This window comes from Pseudopodoces humilis, chromosome 15 (assembly GCF_049639895.1).
Source record: "Pseudopodoces humilis isolate 2021_Gansu_Grassland_sample_001 chromosome 15, ASM4963989v1, whole genome shotgun sequence".
Lineage (NCBI taxonomy): Eukaryota > Metazoa > Chordata > Aves > Passeriformes > Paridae > Pseudopodoces > Pseudopodoces humilis.
In genome coordinates, this window is record NC_142214.1 from 15384613 (window position 1) to 15400677 (window position 16065).

The 16065-nt window shown below is 39.8% G+C and overlaps 1 long non-coding RNA gene across 2 annotated transcripts in view; it reads right to left on the minus strand.

Annotated features, from left to right (window-relative positions):
- Nucleotides 1–3123: 3123 nt before the first annotated feature.
- Nucleotides 3124–16065, minus strand: part of LOC148183086 (uncharacterized) — a 39900-nt gene continuing 26958 nt past the window's right edge. For both annotated transcript variants that reach the window (XR_015773886.1, XR_015773885.1), the window contains exons 2-3: nucleotides 4834–4943; nucleotides 3124–4143 (exon numbers count right to left, since the gene is read on the minus strand). This is a non-coding gene — a long non-coding RNA (uncharacterized LOC148183086). The remainder of the gene's footprint in view (nucleotides 4144–4833; nucleotides 4944–16065) is intronic.

Genomic DNA, 16065 nt, shown 5'->3' on the forward strand with positions numbered 1-16065 from the left:
ATACTGCAGAGCAGTAGACTAAACTCGGATTAGCAGAGCAAACTGGGCTGGGGGAGCAGCACTGCAGAAAAGGGCTTGGGGGTGCTGGCGGATGAGAGACCGGACATGGGCACTGACGGCTCAGAAAGCAACAAATGTGTCCTGGGCTGCAGCAAAAAGCAGGGGAGGGAGGGGATTCTTCCCCTCCAGTCTCATGAGCCCCCACCTGCAGTGCTGCCTCCAGCTCTGGAGTCCCAGCACAGGAAGAACATGGAGCTGCTGGAGCGAGTCCAGAGGAGGCCATGAAGGTGATCAGGGGTGTTCTAATTGCAGTCTTCACTACCTTCAGGAAAGATGGACAGAGGCTATTTAGAAGAACATGTAGTGACAGGACAAGGTGGAATGGTTTAAAACCCTCAGAGGGCAGGTTTAGATTAGATATTAGGAAGAAATTCTTTCCTGTGAGGGTGGCAAGGTGGTGAGGATCTTGCACAGGTTACCCTGAGAAGTTGCGGCTGCTCCATCCCTGGAAGGGTTCAGGGACAGGATGAGGCTTGGTCTAATGGAAAGTGTCCCTGTACATGGCAGGGGAATTGGATGATCTTTGAGGTCCCTACCAACCCAAGTCATTCTCTGATCCTATTTCATACTCATTCCATACTGGTTAGGTTTCAACTTTAATCTGAACTGTGTGCACTAGGATGGAAACAAGCATTTCATGCAGTGGTGCACATCAGCAGATAACATAAACATCCAACATTTTCAGATGTCTTTTTCCAAAGGATGGAGCAGACACACACTTGATGAATGCCTCTGCTTTTTCCTGGGCAAAACAGCTGAGAAAGAGGTGATTTTATTCATTTCTCATTGTCAATGGTCTGGCAGAGATAGAGCCTAGGTGCCTGCCAATTCCTTCCCCCATTCCTGCCCTATTCCCCTCTGCCTCTGTGCCACTGCTTATGTTCCAGGAACCAAATTCAGAGGAATTCCTTGTTCCATTACAGGGATGCAGAGTAACAGAAGTTCTCTACGAAAGGTAACAGCTGTTCTTTCTTGCCTCCTCCACAAGAATGGCTTTCAGATAGCCCCAATAAACAATGTTCTTCGTTCTCATTCATGTTGAAGCTCACGCTGCACAAACATTAGTTGTATTGATGGGAACAGACAGAACCATTGAAGTCAAACTACAACAGCAAATCTTTCAGTGCTGCTGCATTCAGCAATTGGTAAGCATAAATCTAGAGCTTTTGGTGCAAATCTCTTTCAGTCATCTGTTCTGTAAGGGCATTCTCAAATTTATGGGGACGTGCAAACTACTCACTGTGAAAACAAGGAAGTAAAAGCATGACTTCATTACTTCATAAGCATTCATAAATATTTCTCCCTTTGGAATTTTGTACTTTGTATATTTCATGAACTAAGATCAAAAACTTTTGACTGCATCTCTGTTGGTTGCTTTCTTGATTTGGTTGTCTTTATCAAACTTTGAAATTGAAAATAAACAGAATATGATTATCTTTTTGACATTTGGTCCACATCAGAGAAAATCTTATGTGATAGCAAGCTTACCAACCCTACAGATATTGTCTGTATCTATCTGCAGGCTTAACAGAAATACTCTGAAGTTACAAAGACCAGCAGTCACAGCAGCACTGGACAATTACTCCACAGTGAATGCTTCATTCAATACATCTTTTACAGTTTACATTTTCTCTTTCTATTTGTGTCCACACACCATTTTTCCTCCAACTATGTGGCATTTGTCCTTTCTGTGAGTATCGATTTCCATGGCTGACAGCATTTCTGCCAGCATGCCTTTGTGAAGGTTTGGACCCAAAATGGGGTCACATGCATTCCCCTTTACAAGCAACATCTTTTGACTCAGCTTTACCTTCCACACACAATTTGTTTGAAGTAACTCTTGGCTAAAGGATTATTCTAAATTTCATACACTTCTGATCCTGTGAGCAATGCGACTTCTATGCACTTATCTTTTCTGGTTTTGATCATAAAAGATCAAAGCTAAAGAATAAAAAAGAAAGAAAAAAAAAGCTTTGGCTGATCATACACAAAATCACGTGGAGAACCAAATGGTAAAATGACCATGTTTAGTTGCATTAATCCTGATGACAAGTCAAAGCAGGAAGCTGCTACACAAGAAACAAATAAAAGAAAGTATTTTCATTCTTTCCTCATCTCTTTTTCACCCACGGTATATCCATGAAATCCATTAGAATATTCAAAGTACTGTGTAAACTACACTGTTGCTTGAGACTTTGCTCAAGGAGGCCCGGCTCTGAGCCTGGGTACTTGAGGTACATTCTGCACATCAGATGCAGAAGTTCCCTTCTTTTTCGCCATAGGGAGTGTCCCAGAGCTGTCTTTTATCTTGGTACCTTCAGAAGCTACTTGTGATCTTGCAGTGTCACAGGGGCACTTAAATTCTGAGATTCCAAAGTTATCTCAGTTTCTCAAAGACGTGCAGATATCTACTCTGCTCAGATTCTGCTCCCAGCAAAAAGCAATGGCTCCTTCAACATGGATCCTTCAATAAGTGAAGGACACCAAACCAAACACACAAACATATATATGCTGTGCAAATAATTAGAAAACAGAAATGTAGTTTTGTCAAATAATCACTTTCTTGCTTTCAGGAATCCTGTTAAATGGAAGTTGTTTTATTGATGTGATTTGTGGTGAGGGAGCAGAGTTCAGCAATGTGAAATGGCTGTCATGTGGCAGTATAATCTCAGCTCTAGAAAGGAAAAGGCTCCCTATTTCCTAAGCTATCCATTCAACACCTTTTTATGACCTGGCCTCCATTTTGTAATTAGTAGCAATCGTAGCAATATTTCCATGTTCCTACAATAATAATAATAATAATTAAAAATCCCCTCATTCTATTATAAAATGTCATGAACTTTTCACTTTAATTTTCAAAATTACCCCAGAGCACAAAATGACAGTTACAACTAAATTAAATCAATGCACACATCAAAATGGCAGATCTGCTTTTTTTTTTGCTTTTTTTTTAACAGGCTGAACGAATACATTGTGTGTATTTATGGGGGTGGAGAGAGACAGACAGAGTGCATTTATGCACATGCAAGCACACACCAAGGCAGATATACATGCACAGAATGCTGAAGGTTAAAGTGATGTCTCCATTTTACTTAGAAATATTCAATTGCAGCAGTACATAAAAAGTAGCAATAACTGATTTATCCATTTTGAAATACAACTAAGTATTGAGGTTACGAGTCTGCAAAGCAATCTATTGTACATGCAAAGAAGTTTCGTCTAAGGTTTACTGGGATGTATATATCGGAAAATTAGCTTTTGTATTCAGCCCCTCAGCACAATAATTTAGATCATAGTAAAAAATTATTCTATTATGTCTGCTACTAAAACAAATGGAAGCACTGAATTACAGTATACAGTACCAAAAAGGAATATTTTACTAGCATACACTTGTCTAATAGAATTTTGTGAATGTCAACAAGGACATAGAAAACAAAGGAATTTAACAGATGTTTTACATGCAGAGCAGTGAAGCATAGTAATGCTCTATCCTTATTTTACTCAAGTGAAATATCTTTCCTACATGGTTATTTTATTCTGCCAGCTCCTGTTTACACATTGCCACAAACATACGAGCTGTACCTGTATGGCTGATCAGCCCAGCTCACACAGCTGGGTATCCCAATAGTCCTCCTGGCAGTATGGGATTGATGGCACACAAAGGACACTGAGCACAAGTGCCCATGAAGTTAACGAGAGCAGCCACCTCCGGACTTTCGAAATGACTTTCAACCTTCCCATGCCTTCCTCCACTAACAGTGGTGACTTCATCCTGCAGTGCCTCACTTGAGGAAGACGTTTCACCACGTTTTGCAGTGCTGACTACCTTGCTTTGAGCAGACAGGCTGCTTTCATTGGTTCAGGCAGAAATGCAATAGTAAATTTAACAGCTTCTTTCTCTTGCCTCCACCTACACACGGGGTCACACTTCTGCAGCCTGACCTCGCAATGCTTTCCAGTTGTGTTGCATTTCCTTCCACAGATTTCCAGCAGTTCTTAATTTCTTTCCACTTCATCATGAAAACCCCAAGGTACCTCTGTGTCAGGATCTTGGCAGGGCCATTGGATGTACAAGATGCAAGACTGAAGAAGACATAGAAGAGGAAATACAGAGAATACCCTTATTATGAAACAAAAATAAAATCCTCTTTGATTAATTTTGTTCTATGTGATGCAAAGATAAAAAGGGGCTATTAAGCAATATTTCAAAATTCCTGTGTTTTAATGAATCACAAATTGAGATATAACAGCCTTTTTGCAGACTTAAATTATCCCCTGAGTTCTGGAGAAGTTTCACTATTAGGACATCCTGTCTAATTAGTCAGATTAGGTACATGTAAATGGAGCCTAACAGAATTAAACCTTGATGAAGGGGAAATATGTGCAGTAGAATATCTCAAATTATCAGAAAATTAGGTGATTTCACTGGCTGACAGGAAACAGAACTTTGACTGGTGTGTTACAGTTATTTTCAACAAAGTATTTAAAGGGTTATTAACATAAAACAGTATAAAACACATTAAAATGTGTTTTATTCAGTGGAGGATGGTATACCACAAGAAAAATCTGTCTGGAGAGTAGACTTCAGCCAGAGAACAGCAAATGCTATTCATGTTTCAAAAAGCTCATAGTTCCATTAAGCTAACACTGAGATAGTATGTGTTTCCTCTCAGCAGGAATGCAATAACCTGAGGTTAAGGACCTGCATGTAAAAAACCAAGCATTTATCAGGGGAATTACAGTTTAGGCATGAAAAATCTGATTTCTTGTTACCCATCCATTTTGCTATTGGAATCTCAGGCTTCCCAATCTGCTTTATTTTTCATGAACATCTCAGGCACGTTGTATCTTTCAAACAAAGAGGCTCCCATGCTCATGATACTCTGAAAAAAAGCAAAGTAACTCCTGGTGCCTTGGTTTTACTCACATAGATTACAGCTTGCAAGGGCTTCATGCATCTTCCCTGATGAAGTCAGCAGTACAGTCCAGTTATAAATCTCTAGCCCTTGTTAAGCTTTTGTTGAGACAACAGTTAGTAGACTCATCCTCTGAGATTAAGATTCTCCTGGTGTGCATTCACCCTTGTCACATAAAACAAACCGTGCCTCTGAGATGGACAGCTGGGTGCCTGCCACCCGTGCATGGGAAAGGTCAGCTAGCTCTGAGGCTTACAGAAGGGACAGACACAGAGCAGGAGCAGAGGAATTGTCTGAGCAGAGCTGGAATTGTTCTATACTTTCTAGCACACACAATGCAAAATCAACTGGGAGCTGAGGCTGGAATCAACAGCGGTCTGGCATGCACGGGTCATCTGAGCTCCTTGTAATCATCCGGATATGCGTTATGTACACAGCAATTTGGCACCTTTGCTGAGAAATTTCCTCCTTTACTAATTGCTGCAAATCTACTAATTGCAGATCTAGTAATGGATTCAAGTCACCTGAGCTAGTTGTAGTTTTATTTCTCTTGTACGGGCTTAGACTAACATGTAATGAATCCTGTTAGGCACTGAGGTGTGAGTTAAACTCCTTGAACAACATCCAAAATCCAAGAGTTGGATACTGCTGCATTCGAGCAAATCAAGGAAAGCTTTTGACAGAAGCGATTGCATAGAGGGTAAGAGACAGGAGAGGGAAGCCTTTACTCAGTGCTGTGAGAAATTCTCATTGGAAGCTCTTCCTTTTCTGCCCTATGGACAGAAGCACACAGTTTTCTTTCAAAATATCACACAAACTGTACTTAATATAGCTCTGTTCTGAGAGGCCATGGCTTTAAATCCTTCTGACGGACAAGGAAAACCAATTCAGATCTCTCCTTTCCTGCACAAATCCGCTGGCCACTACATTAGCATATGGAAGGAGGGTAAGAGTTCTTCCTTAAGGTGCAAATTAAAGAATGGGCAGCTGGAAATTGTCTGTCATCCTTTTCTAGGTTCGCCCTTCGAATCTCCACCAGGAAATCTCCATAGGGATTTAAACAGGGCACTGACTGGATTTGCATCTAATTGTCCCCAGGAAATGTGAGGTAGTTCTTGATGTGACTGTAGATGGGTGAAGAATGGGAAGATGTCTGCAGGGTCACAGAGTGCAGGATCATGTCTCTGAAATTAAGGACATTAATTCTGCCATGTCTTGTGCATCTGGCTTGGATCTGAGTGCCTCTGTCATGAAATAGGATATGTGCTCCCATACAGGCCAAAGTACCAAAGTGGAACTTGTATTTTAACAGACTAATATTTTTATTCAGAAAACTGACTTTTGATAATAATGAATGATAAAACTGAATTTTAAAATATGTCTAATTAATCTCATTGGGTTAAATGTAACTATTAAGATAATTAGCATATAATTTATGAAGACTGATTATAAACTTAAGTATTTTTCCACAATCCATATCAGTGTTTCAGTTGGTCATAAGACACAGTCAGGTGGGCTAATTTGACAACACCTTTGCTCTTGTTTCACTCACAGTAATTAACCTCTCAACATCTGTAGCTGTTTCCTGGTGTGTGGTAAATGCACATCTAAAGTGTCCAACATGCACTATTTCCCCAAAGTGCTATATTGTTTCAGATTGGCTCCAGCCAACCTTTTAATATCCACCCTTATGTTTCATTCAGCTTTTCCAATTGCTGCTGCAAGAGAGCAAAAGTAGTAAGCAACTCCACCTGGGAAAACAAAAAAACCCAAAAACAAACAAACAAAAAAACCCAAAAAATGACAACAACAACAAAAAGACAACACACACAAAAAAAAAAATAAAAATAATAAAAAAAAAACCCGCCCCTGCCTAGTCCCCTTAAGGATATTTTCAAATGTGTTAAAAATTGTCCAGGAAAAATCTGGCCCAGAAAAACCTCTGAATACCTTGACCCTTGATGATTTTTAGGAAACACTATTAAATTATTTCAGTTCTTATGTTCAATGCTATAAAAAAATATGATCTATTCATCAGATGAATACTCTATTTCTCCAAAAAGGGTCTAATCCAAAACCCATGTCAAGGCTAAGGGAAGCCTTTTTAATTATTTCACCATTCTTTGGATCAAGTTCACTTACTTTCAGGAGGATTTTGAAACTGAAATGGATTATTTCCTTTTGCCCAGGGGTTAGGTTACATGAGATGAAGCATGGCATAATGAGTGATTACTAGAACAGTCCAGGAGTGAAATATGAAGTGTTAGCTGGATTAGTTGATGAGTTCTTTATTGCTTCTTCTTTATGTGAAGGAAAAAAATTCTCTGTGAAATTATATCTAGTTAGATTCTACAAATGATAATGATGACAAAAGTTTTCAGTGATCTGGGATGCTTTAATCATCTCTTGATTAGTCAGGGAATATTTATGTTAAATAAAATAATCCAGAAATAAAAGAACAGCCTTCCATTCCCCTCAGAATCTCTACTTGCAACCACACCAGCTTTGCTTCCATTTGCAGTGTCAGGGGAGAGAGACAAAGTCTGCTGATTCCTCTAAAAGCTGAAGGGCTTTCCTGTTCCAAAGTTTGAGATGAGGACTCGTGGAATTCCTATTGAAGCCATTAAAATTTAAACATTTGAACTGAGATTTAGCATTCTGCTCAGAGGCTTCACTGGACAGAATCTCTCATATCCCCAGTCTATCACAGCATTGTACCCTTATCTCAGGGGATGGAATTTGACAGGCAGCTCTCTGGGGTCTTTCCTACAGCAGCCTATCTTGGTGCACAATGACACAGGAGGGGAAGAAAACAGCCAGAAAACAGGATCTAAATAATTCTGCATTCCTGTCTAAGAATCGGTGTAAATAAATAGTAACAAGGATGCACACAAAAGCTGAGTTTGTAAACCCATCATGCACACGGGGCACACCTTGTCTGTGGTCCCTGCACCATTTTCAAAATGATGTCTGCTCTCTTCATGACTAAAAACAGTAACTCTGTAAAGAAACTCATGCACAAACTCTTTAGACTTCCAGTGTCAGCCCCACTGGCACTGAGAGCAAAGTTTGCATAAATTTAATTAGCACAGGTCCACAGCAGATGAGATAGCCACTATCAAATATAAGCCAGTGAAAAAGAGGCAAGTCCTATCAATAAAGTACAAGTTTTAGGCATGAAGTGTACAAACTCTCAGAAGCAGCTGCCATTTAAGAAATTGGCAGCCTAGAGAAAAAAAAATGGGTTTTCACTGAAAATCTGCAAAAGCTGGAATGCCATCAGTTGGGCAACTTTCCCCTCCATTCTGCACAAATTTGTCAATGGATTCCCTTCCAGGGGCAGTGAGCATGGTAAACATTCATCAAGGCATACACAGAGCTATAGATTTTAAGGAAATCATAAATTCAAGGCCACAGGCCACTACTGTTGTTAGTATTTGACTTTGTACTTAATAGACCATTTAATAGCGCCTAGCCATGCCTGCACTGAAGAAAATTCTCTTCAGTATGAAGCTGGAGACCTTAAAAGCTAAACCCAAGCCTCTCATGTTGAGATTTTTACACTGCCAAATATGAACATTCCTCATTTTTCAGCATTTGGTTTCATTTTCCATGCAAGAACAGATTATATTTGAGAGGGAAATCTGCAAACCTACCCCTAGAGCAACAATTAAGAACAACCTTATGTTCTATTACATGGTAAAGGACAGAGATATCAAAATTTCATTCCACAGCAAACTACAGTGTGGAGTTGTTGCAAATAAGAATTCTCAGAATAAATTTTAGATGAATCTAGGTCTTTTAGGCTTAGGTAATGGACTTATTTTGCATTATTTGTAATTGCTATGAAAAAGCTGCCCCAAGGTTACTTTCTCTCCTCATTCTTATTTCTCTTCCTCAAAGAGAATTTTAGGTAGTTTTAAGGCAAAAATAGGAGCTCTCGCCAGATCTGTCATCCTGTTATACCCCCACAAGAACGTATCTATATATCCTTCAATTTGTCATTAATCATAAATCTGAGTAGCTGAAGATGAGATTGCTTTGACAAAAAGCATTGAAGAGGGCATTTTTGGGGGGTGGTAGTGTGTATATATACATATAAATATATATATAGGCATAGGTACACACATATAGAGAGAGATATGGTGAAAGACAGTTTTAGATACAAAATATTCATCCTCTGAAAAGGAATAAATTTGAGTATGACCTTTCATTTTCATCTGACCTTTCAAAAGACATGATTAAGCTCTATCTCCTGGCAGTGCAATTGATTTCCCCCAAAGGGCCATTTATCAGGTAATAAACTGGGTTTGTACCTTGAAGTGTATATTTTGTGGCTTTTACATATCAACTGGTATTTTAAAAGAAGCTCTCCATTTTAAAAGCACTTCTGAGAATACCAGAAAAAAAATTAAAAATAACTCAGGTGGAGCCCCTGACTTTTTATCAATGTATCATTCCAGTAAATCCTGTCAGTTAAAAGACTAACTTTTGTGAAGAGATATATTGAAATAACAAACAGAATTAGATGTGACTAGAAGGTTGTTTCAGCAAAAAGGGGCTCAAGAAAGACTTGTTTAAACCAACATACAAGGACCTGCCAATTCATGTAAAGTTTGGGCATTAAAAGCAAAGATACAAAACTTCTTCCACCTCTATCACAGATGGTGGAACACACAAACAAGGAATTCATTCCCCATTTCCCATGGCAGGCAGGTGCTCAGCCATCCCCAGGACAGCAGGGCTCCATCACCTGTAACAGTGACTTGGGAAGACAAACACCATCACTCCAAACCTCCCCCCTTCCTCCTTCTCCCCAGCTCTATATGCTGGGCATGGTGCCATATGGTCTGGGATATCCCCTGGGTCAGCTGGGGTCAGCTGTCCTGGCTGTGTCCCCTCCCAGCTCTTTGTGGAGCCTTTTGCTGGTGGGGTGGGTGAGGAGCAGGAAAGGCCTTGGCTCTGGGTGAGAACTACTCAGAACTCACAAACCTCTGTATTAACAACACAATTTTCAACAAAAATCCAAACCACAGCCCCATACCAGCTAGTGTGAAGAAAATGAACTGTATCCCTGTCAAAATCAACACATACCGTAAAGATTAAGTGTTGGATTTTAACTGATACCTGGGGGTTACCGTGCTCAAGAAGCTGGACATGCAGACACCTACATTCATTCTTAGCCCAGTGTGAATAACACCCCAAAACTGCTGTGACAACCCTTGTGTTTGGAGTTAGACACATCTTGTTCAGGAACTGTGGGAACTGACAAGGGTCAAATAAGAGATTTTTAGGCTGTAGGCATTAACCTGAGCCTGTGTGAAACTAAGTCACACAAGGTTCTTACTCTGGCCTGCTAAATCATAAGGAGGAATTCAAACAGTCCTTAGAGAAGGAGAACAATCTTTGCAGGTGTTGTTTGTCACCTTGTTGTTTACTTGCAAGAAACAGTCAAGGGGTGGTGTTCCCAACTGTCTAATGATGGTGATGTGTTGGTTTCATGGCCAATGAGAGTTTTACCTTTCAGACCTTCTTAGAACTGTCTATAAAAGAAGATCTGGAAGAAAAAAACTCACTCTCTTCTGCAACCAATGCTAGAGAGTCTGTGTCATTACTTTCACCATTGCTAATATAATGCAACAAGCAACAGGCAAAAATGTTTAGAGATTCCAAATTTGAGTAATTTCCTTAACTCTGAGTGTTTCAATTCATGTATTTTGACATTGTTTTTAGACAGAGCATTTATAGTAGAGGGAATCAAACCATTTTCATAAGCAATTCAATGCTAGAATTTACAGAATCAGACATGGAATTTACTTGTTCTACAAACAAAACTTAGTACTCCAGGTGAATTAAAAATAATTTCATCACTGCAGCTACAAAGAAATTTAAGTTAACCAGAAAGTAATTACCTGTGTGGTACAGCAGAGGTAAAGTGATACCTAGATTTAACATTAATGTTAATTGAATTATACATGTGCTGTGGGAGAAAAATAACTTGCTTAAACTCAAATTATGTTCTTCCAAATGTGATTATACATAGCAAATTTGCTATTCTCAGACAATCATAAAGCAAATATTATTTCATCAGATGGCAGAATTATTAGGAATATTTACTCTAATGAAATACAAGAGCAAACAGATAAACAAGAGATTGAGGGACAAACATTAACCCTAAACATTAACCCTCAATATTGACCTTTACTTGAGTCCAAGACTAACAAGAGGACTTGGGAATCAAGACACATCCTTACCCCTGAGTTTTGTCAGCCAGGCATTATACAAACTGCAGATTCTCCTAGAGATCAGTTATATGAAGGTGTCAGCTTGACAAGCAGTGTAAGCTCTCAGGGTAATAATAAATACACCTCTGGTATGTGATCCTCTGGTTTGGAGGGGGTTGCTTAAGTCCATTGACACGTGTCATGTCAGGACTCCAGATCAGCTCTGTCAGGAGCGGCTCAGAGCTCCTTGCCATCATCTCAGATCCAATGTCATGTATACAGAAAAACAAAAGCAAGGTGTAGAATGAAATATGCAGTACAGACGGACTGGAGGAAATGTGAAGCATTCAACTGTTGAGTAAACTCCAGTTTTCTCCAGGAGATGTTATGGCAGTGTCAGCTCTGGTACTCTCACTGACAGAAGGGACAGGCAGGTTGCTGGAGCACAAGTGACCTGCTCAGGTTTACCCTGCAGCCTTGGGACAAACACTGGGCAGGGCCTGTGTAACTGCAATAAAATACACTGACTCTCTGACAAGCATGTTAAAGGGGGAAGGTCAAAATCTGAGGAGAAAATCTCAAAAGACTGTACAGAACAGTATTACTTTGAGGTAGATTAGTTTTTAAACCACATTGCAACTGAGATGAAAAACACACTTTAAAACTTGCCTCGCTTTCCAAACGAATGATGGGCATAATTTCCTGCTCAAATTCACACGGGAGAGGATTACTGTAACGGGTACACTGGCCTGCCACCGTCTGCATGTCACTGGCAGGAGCCCTGAGGTGCTGTGCAGAGCTGAGGACAGCTCTAATTTAGCAGCCACCAACCGGCAGCAGGGACAGCTGCACCACAGCCGATGCTCAAGCACAAATACTTGTTAAGCTAATTGAGGTTAACTTCTTCTAACTCAATATGCAAAAAGCTGTATCTTGCCTGTCTTCAGCCAGGGGATATCATGACAACAGCCCAATATATTAGGAAAGTTGGCACTGAAACCAAGAGACAGAACTGAATTGAGTGAAAGATCCGATGACAAAATGATTTGATCCCTAGAGAGGTATAAATAAGTTTGAAAGAATGTTAAGAAAATATTGATTTGAAGGGAATGTGTTTAAGGAACCCCTTGTTCTAGTAACCTCCAACTTTAACTCTGTTCCTTTGTCTGGCACAGTAATCTACAGGGTGATCTTAAGAATTAATGTGCAGATTTTAGACCATTTAGAAAAGTCAACATTTTAATATTAACTAAAGATAGAGTTGAATTTCTAGTACAATTCTGACTAAAGTAAAACATAAACAGGCAATTCCAAAATCATAATGATAAGAGGTTATCAGTAATATCCTCTACACTTTTCTATTTTGGGTAAGAACAAAATAGGGTCCGGGTACTCTACAGCATAAAACAATCTGGCACCAACTATTTGACCAAAGTGCTCTTCAAATCATCACTTTTTAGTTTTCACTATTCACACCCACCAAAACAGAATTTGAAAGCATTTCCAGAAAAAGAAAAATTACCATAGAGCTTTGGTGAAGGCACTGGCAAGATTCAACTCTGTGAACCTCTCATTTGGTGTAAAGGAACCTAGAAGTAGGAGATAACCAATAACAATTCTGTATTGATATTCATTATGAAGGAATTGAGGTTGCTTATTGCAACAAGAGTGCTAAATTCAGTGAGTACCAGTGCGCAAAACTGTACTGCTTCTTAGAGAAAAAAATAACCAAATTCCACAACTGCTGGGAGAGAGTAAGACCTGAAAAGAGAGCACATATTCACCTGGTTCAAGCTGGTGGAGTCCTGACAGACTCGGTGCAGCTGCACTGATTTACACCAGCTGAGCATCTTGTCTAAAGCAGCACACTGAATCTTTGCACAGAGCCACAGCACCTCATCAAGAATGATGAGATGCTCACCGCACTTCAAAGGGTGATCCCCAGAGTGCAAGCACAAGATGGTAACAGAGACCTTGGAAATACAAGGCACAGGATGAAGCCAAGGGCCTCCAGCATCCCAATACAAACAGTCAATTACTACAGGATTGCTACCTTGAGAGTTTGCTAGAATTGGCATTAGGGCATACCAAAGAGAAAAAAGAAATGTAAAATCACTTATATTGTAGAAACACAGAGGTGATGGCAAGAATGTATAAATGTGAGTAAAAATGTCCACAGGAATATAAGTATCCCAGCATCATCCCCACAGCTTTGGTGGTACAGCAGAAAAAGCTGCTGCTTTTTGTTTTTTCAATCACCATGTTTTCCTACTTCAGTTTTTCACATGCCATGTATTATATTTATTAAGTTATTAGGCAGAGTAAATTAGAATTTCAGAGAGCAGCATGTATATGATACATGTGTTTTCTGCTACAACCTTATCACATGACAGTGTGATTAATATCAGCCCACCAAGTCAGAATAAACCTTATAAATATTTAATCATTTTCCTTATAAATGCATTAATAAAGTAGCAGTAATAGGTGCAAGAATGCTGCAACATCATACCTATCTTCTATTTTTATTTTAGATTTCTTTTTGTAAAATCATGTATTGCACACAATATTTTTCAGTTGTAAAGACAGCAAATAACACTAGATAAAATCTGGGAAGATTTAGAGCAACTAGCAGCAAACTCATCATCTTGCAGGATTCCCCTGCACCAAAGGGCAGGAATCTGAACTCAGTTAACTGTGAAGTTCTGGATATGCATCTTTATTAAAGTTAGAATTCCAGCTGAATTTCCCTTTTGCAACCCTTCACGGATCTTATTCTGACTCTTAATTAGATGCTGTTCACCATGTGAGCTAGGATGTTAAACCAGTGGGCTGAGGTGAGAAATCACTGCCACCAACAAAAGAACCCTGGCCCACAGTGAGACAAATTGGGGTCCAGTGATTTAAATGCAATGATGTACAGCCAGCATCTACAGCATCATTTAGGTACTGTGTACCAAAATATGGTACAAATTACCACACTGCTGTAGCTGTTGGCTGTACACAGCATACGTAGATAGCATCATGCTACAGTTCCATTTTGGCATCCAGAAACTGCAAAGACAGTTGTGCTTCTAAACTCCTCATCCCAAAGACAAACCAATAAAAAATCCTTTTTTCACTTTGCTTCTAAGGGGTTCACTGCAGCCACCCAGTACATGAGAAAACCTCTCCTTTCAAATTTAAAAATGCACCAACTTTGGCTACCCTGTTATCATCTGGCATTGTCATATCCCAGTGCAATCGGTTTGGTCTTACAGAGGCTAATGGGACATAGGGAGCCTGTGGGTTACAATGCCAGCAGGTGGATGACAGCAATATAGGCATGATTAATATCTCAAAAAGTTCTTTGGGGCTTGTTCTAGACATTAACAAGTGGCACAAGCTAGATGTTCACTGCATCAGCATTTTATTTAAAAAAAAAATATTCTCGTTCTGCATGAGACACTTCTGAGGAGAAACACACAGGGGAAAAAACTCTGCACACTTTGATATGAAGCAGTAGCAGAGAATTCAGCTTTTCTCACTGCTCACTTGGTTTCACACTTGTTTGCCTCCAAAGAGAAAGGGATTCTTCTGTGCTAGAGGATTTAGTAGGTGGTTCTGCACCACTGCTCTCAGGATAAGGAGGAATGCTTTAAAACTATCAACTAATGTCCAGAGGCAGCTGGGGAGCCGTCCTTCCCTTTGCAGAGTCTTTGCACATAGATCCCCTTTGGAGAAGATGTTTGGTACAAGCCTCCAGGTTGCCAGTGTGCATAACCCTCCTGTGACATGTAACCAAAGCACCAGTGTCCCTCAGCAAATATTACACACTGCCTGAGCTTTCCAGGCTCCAAAATTCAGCTTTAACTGTGATATCTGCTCTCCCCTGAGCTGCCTTGATACAGCACTTGGGTCACACAGAGGCAGACAGAATGACTTTGAGAATAAAAATCTGCTATGCAAACTTTCTAGTTAGAAAACCTCCACTGCCATTTGCCTCCCAACCCAAACGTTACTCCATGATTTCCCGTTGTGGCTGAACATGCACTCAAAGCTCTTTCCCAGGAGACAGACTGTCCTGCACAGAATTAGTGGGGCAGGGAAGGGAGCTGCCTTCAAGTTCTTTTGGTTCCTCTGGTACCATAAAGCAGCAGAAGAGGAGATTCTCCTTCCAACCTTGAGAACTTTGTTCCTTGCCCTTATCCTACCTTCATTCCATTTGCCATAAAATTACCATCCTCACTATTTGCTGAATCAAACAATAATTCCAGCAGGCATTGTGACTATATTGTCCTTCTGAAAAATAAGAGTTAAATACAATTCTTAAGATGTGAAAAGCAGGAAGGCAGGTGATAGTCAAAACATTAGACACAACAAATAGTGCATTTTTAGAGGATTAAGTCTATTCTTCAGGGATGTGTCACATGGGACTGAAGGTCAAGTGCATACAGCCACCTGAGCAGTGAAATAATCCTCCAGAAGTACCTTGACTGCAGAGACTTATTATTCTGAAACAGAAATTAAGGGAAAAAAAAAAGGAAAAAAATTCAGAAACCAAACTTTTTCAGGGATTAGTTCTATAAATATAGTATCATTCAAAGCCTATTAGAAACATAGAATATTTCAGCTATTCTGAACATATTCTATTTTTGAAATTCAGGTATTATTCATATCACTAAGGTAGACTGTGGATTTATTTTAGCTGATTATATTAAATCAATTTGTTTAAAAATTCAAAAGACTATAAAAGCCTGCATGTGCCTACAGCCTGTTTGAAGAAGTTTGCAGTCACAAGAGTGTAATGAGTGCTGCAGTTGGCAGTTCTGTCTGGAATCTGAAGATGCTGTGCCATGGCCTGCCTTTCACATCCTTGGGGGATACCA